Below are 5,279 nucleotides of genomic sequence, written 5' to 3' on the forward strand. Positions count from 1 at the left end.
CGGGGCAGGAGGAAACTTTGGGGAGTGATGGATATGTTCATTATCCTGATTGTGGTGATGATTCCATGGGTACACACAAACGTCAAAATGGATCAAGTTGTATGTTTTAAATATGTGCAGTTTATAGCATGTCAATTATATGTCAATAAAGCTGTTTTAAAATGTATTTCATTGTTTAACGTTTTAGTGCTTGAAAGGCATTATTTTGGAAATTTACCAACATGAAGTAGCCATTTCTTGACTGTGCCAGATGAATGGGGGGAGGGGTAGTGGTCACTGCAGCACTTAAAAAGGAAACAGCAAAAAAGAAAATGATCATGGGGCTTCCCTGGTAGCGTAGTGGTTGAGAGTCCGCCTGCCGATGCAGGGGACACGGATTCGTGCCCCGGTCTGGGAAGATCCTACATGCCGCGGGGCGGCTGGGCCCGTGAGCCATGGCCGCGGAGCCTGCGTGTCCGGAGCCTGTGCTCCGCAACAGGAGAGGCCACAACAGTGAGAGGCCCCTCGTACCGCAAAAAAAAAAAAAAAAAAAAAAAGAAAATGATCATGGGCCTTAAGGCTGATCTAAAGAAGGAGGAAAAGGGATGCTGAGAACATTCAGCTCCGACGTCTTTCCACGAAGCCAGCGAGAGCCTGTCCACTGGTTTAGAGGAAACACTGGAGAGTTTTTGCATTGGATGATGCTATTCAAACCAACGTGTCTGGAAAGGTATTGTCAGGGGCTTGGGGAAAAAAAAAAACAAATGTAGTGCTGGCTGCCAGGAAAGGAACAGATGAATCTGGAAATTACAGGCTCCTCCACTACCATTAATCCCTAAAACAAACACTGCTGGGGGAAAAGCCAGTTAATACCTGGAGGAGGGTGGGTGCTATCCCTCAGTGGGGCTGGTACAGCTGGGGAGCGGAGAGCCTTTATAGGAGCTGGGTGCACGGGAAAGTTGCCAGAATCGACTGTGCCCAGGGGGGTGCACTCAGCAGGGAGGGGTGCCAAGATGCCCAGGAGGGAGACCTGGGGGCGGCAAACAATGAGGGGCGTCTCGAGGACAGTTCAAGTGCTTTTTAGCTGATGGAGACCTCCACCGCGGGTCTCAGAAGTCCGGAGTGAGGAAGGGGAGCAAGGAGAGGCCTAGCATGGGGATGTGTGACAATAAAAATCTCTGTTTGTGGAGAGTTGATTGTGCACCAGGCATTTCAATCATTCCTTCCTCAGACATTGACTGGGTGTGGTGCGGGACCTCCTCCAGTGCTCCAGTTGTGAGGGAAGCAGACAGCAGGTAACTAAGCCAGTTTATAAGAGAAGTTCAGATCCTGATAAGTACTCTGGAACAAAAATAACAGAGGGGGTTGTAGTAGTGCCTGGGGGAGGGAAGGATACTTACTGTCCCTGGGATGGTCAGGGAAGGCCTCTCTGAGGAGGTGATATTTGAGCAGAGGCTTAAGCAAGAGACAAAGGAGTGAAGATCTGGAGAGAGGGAGTCCCAGGCAGTGAGCAGAGGAAACCAGGGTGCATGGGCCTGGTGTGTGAGCTCGTGCACTTGGAGAGCAGACACTTCTCCAGACCGCCGTGGGAGAGGGTGACAGTGGGAAGAGCTGGGATGAGAGGGGTAGGCAAGGCTAGACCATGCAGCATCTGGCAGGCTGGGCTGGATGCTGAATTGAACAATGGGCAGTTTGGAGGAATTTTACTAATTTGGGCCTTTTCAAAGGCCCCTCTGACTACCATGGGGAGAAGACACATCATGGGGGGGGTGAGGGTAAGAGTGGGAGCCCCACCACTGTTCTATGCAGGAGGCACCATTTGTGACCCTCCCATGTTACATGTGGGGTGAGGGGTCTGGCTTGGGGATGTCAGGGTGACTCTCATAACCCACTAAGCGGGTCTGTGGGCTCCTGAGCAGGGAGCAGGCCTGGGAAGGATGGACGGGAGCCATGCCACTTGTCTGCCCTGGGAAGGCAGAACCTCCTCAGGCCAAGAGCTGGCCAGGGCAGCCAGGCCTGGGGCCTCACTGCCCAACCGCTTGGATGGGTTCAGGTGCTTCTCCCTAAATCACATCCCTGTCAGCATCTTTAGCTTCAGACTTGGCAAAAAGGGGTTGCCCTGAGTTAACAGTAAAACTCCCAGAGCACTCACTGCTCATTCCCTGGCAGGCACCCTGCTATGTGCTTTCCTCTCATTGCCCCCTTTACTTCTCATAGCAACCCTGAGCTGGGCACCATTGTTATTCCCATTTTACAGATGAGGAAACTGAGGCCTTGAGAGCCTGCTTGGAGTCACAGGAAGAGGAAGATCCAGGATTTGAACCTGGGGAACACACACACTTAAACCACTCAGCTTTCTGCCTCTAGAAGAGGGTGAACAAGGGCTGAATCAGATGCCGATTCCCAAGGCACCGTGATGTGGGTGGCTCAGCTGTGATTCACCTTTTACTTTTTCTTGGACAAGGCTTGTTCACCTGCACTCTCCCAGTCCTAATGTTGATGTTTCTATAGGGTGTGTGCTGCAGAACCACAGAGCTGCCCTTCCCCCCATACAGTGTGCTGTTACCAGCCCAGCCCTGACACTCGCTTGAATGCTACCCCCAATCCCTGGGCAAATTACTTAACCCCTCAGGGCCTCAGTTTCCTCATCTGTAAGCTGGGGTAAAAAATACCCAGCCCATCAGGTGATACCTGTAAAGTACTCACTCAGCACAGCGTCTGGTCCCCAGTGGTAGCTACTGTGATTAAATTACACCCTCCTTCCTTCTGAGGCAGGCACTCTCTTTCAGTGGGCTGGCTGTGGAGTCTTCTAACTCTTCTGCAATGGCCCAAACCCAGGCGTTCGTGGATGAAATCTCTGCCCTCCCTGTGGCCTTCCTTTGGTGCCGTTAGGTGATGTTTTTTTCCTAGGAGGAGAGTGGCCAGCCTCCTTGCATTGCTGCCGTGATGAAAGCAGCCTTTGGTGTGGCCTGGTCCCTGGGTGGCACATGAGGTGCCTTGTAACCATTTTGCAAGCTGCCTGCTCCTTTGAGGTCAGAGGTCAGCAGACGGCCCTCTGAGGCAGTGCTTCCCAACACGTTCACATCATGACATGCAGAAAATGTGGGCAGCCGCTGGGGCAAAGGGACCAGGCTGATTGAGGCTGGTGGGGTCTTGGTGGCAGCTGCCACCCCACACCCCAATGCCTGCTTGGGGACTGGAGGCTCTAGAACCCATTTCAGGCACATGAGTGGGCAGTGCTCGCTAAGGGGTGCCTGGTAGTCAGGCCCCATCACTACCAAGTCCTCTCATAGAGTCCTGGGCAGGGCCAGTCTTCTTAGTTCCCTGACCAGACATGGAACCCGTGCCTCCTGCAGTGAAAGCGCACAGTCTTAACCACTGAACCGCCAGGGAAGTCCCGCAATAGGGCTCTTTATCATTGACATGGGTCTCAAATCTGAGTCCTGTACACTCCCTTCATGGGAAAGAGACCCCTGTAGCCTCCCCAGTGCTGATTGAGGTGTAAATTATTTTTGTTTTATTAGGTATAGTCCTTATAGTTGTCATGCAACCATCAGGCCAAAATGAGTCAAAGGTCAAAACTATACAGAGGGCTTCCCTGGTGGTGCAGTGGTTGAGAGTCCGCCTGCCGATGCAGGAGACACGGGTTCGTGCCCCGGTCCGGGAGGATCCCACATGCCGCGGAGCGGCTGGGCCCAAGAGCCATGGCTGCTGAGCCTGCACCTGGAGCCTGTGCTCCGCAACGGGAGAGGCCACAACAGTGAGAGGCCAGCGTACTGCAAAAAAAAAACCCCAAAAAACAAACAAAAAACTATACAGAAAAATACACATAAAGCAATCTTGCTCATACCTCTGCCCCTTCTGTGCAGACCCCTTCCACACCTGAGTACCAATTTTTAAAAAATAATTAATTTATTAATTTATTTTGGCTGTGCGGGGTCTTAGTCTCAGCATGTGGGATCTTTTAGTTGTAGCATGCGGGATTTTTAGTTGCTGCATGCGGACTTCTTTGTTGCGGCATTCATGTGGGGTCTACTTACCCGACCAGGGAGGAACCCAGGCCCCCTGCACTGGGAGCATGGAGTCTTACCCACTGGACCACCAAGGAGGTCCCTTGAGTACCAATTTTTATTAGATCTGATTTATCCTTCCAGTATTTCTTTCTGAAAACAAACAAAACCCCCCAAATTATATGTACACACACATTTATCTCTCTCTATTCTTGTACTTCCCTTTTTTTAATCAAAAGGTAGCATATTACAATTTGTTTTTTTACTTAGCAGTACATTCTGGAGAAGTTTATGTAATAAAAATAAACAAGGGATTAAAAGATACACGCTTTTATATATAAAATAGATAACAAACAAGGACCTAATGAATAGCACAGAGAACTATACTCAATATCTTTTAATAACGTATAATGGAAAAGAATCTAAAAAAGAATATATAGGGACTTCCCTGGCAGTCCAGTGATTAAGACTCTGTGCTTCCAATGCAGGGGGTGTGGGTTCGATCCCTGGTCGGGGAACTAATATCCCACATGCTGTGTGGTGCAGCCAAAAAATTTAAAAAGAAATAAAAAAGAATATATATATATATATATATATGTATATATATAGTATATATATAATTGAATGACTTTGCTATACACTTGAAACTAATACAACACTGTAAATCAATTATATTTCAATAAAAAAATTTTAAAAAGGGACAGAGAATGCAAAAATAAATAAACAAAACTACAAACCCAATACAATTCAAAGTGACAATATTAGTTTAATGGGAAGGATGATGTTGTTTGCCTGAAACCAAACTGCCACTTACAGTGATATCGGACTGACCAGTAAGAGTAGATTTCCTTTTGAGTTTGACATGCCTGTGGATGCTGCCATGTGCTGGGGAATGACTTAGTTCTCCCACTACTTTTCTCTATTTGAATTACTGCAATACTTCTGTTTGCACAGTGGGCTGTTACATCATTCGGGCTGCACTTGGCTTCAATGCATCATTTATGCATTAAATCCACCTCTGTTCTTTTCTTGTTAGCCAGCAGCAATTAAAAAGGACTGCTTGATGCCAACGCCATCATAAACACAAATGCAGACTTGGGCAGTGAAATCCTGTGTGAACAGTAGATTGTAAGGTGGTCATGCCGACAGTAATGATGATGAAAATAATCATGATGGCTAACATTTACCAAGTACTTTACTTGCTATGAGCTGGCACCGTGCTGTGCTTCATATATATATATATACATATATATATATTTGTTTGTTTGTTTGTTTGTCTTGGCTCTGCTG

Source organism: Lipotes vexillifer, unplaced genomic scaffold (genome assembly GCF_000442215.2).
Source record: "Lipotes vexillifer unplaced genomic scaffold, Lipotes_vexillifer_v1.1 scaffold412, whole genome shotgun sequence".
NCBI classification, from domain to species: domain Eukaryota; kingdom Metazoa; phylum Chordata; class Mammalia; order Artiodactyla; family Lipotidae; genus Lipotes; species Lipotes vexillifer.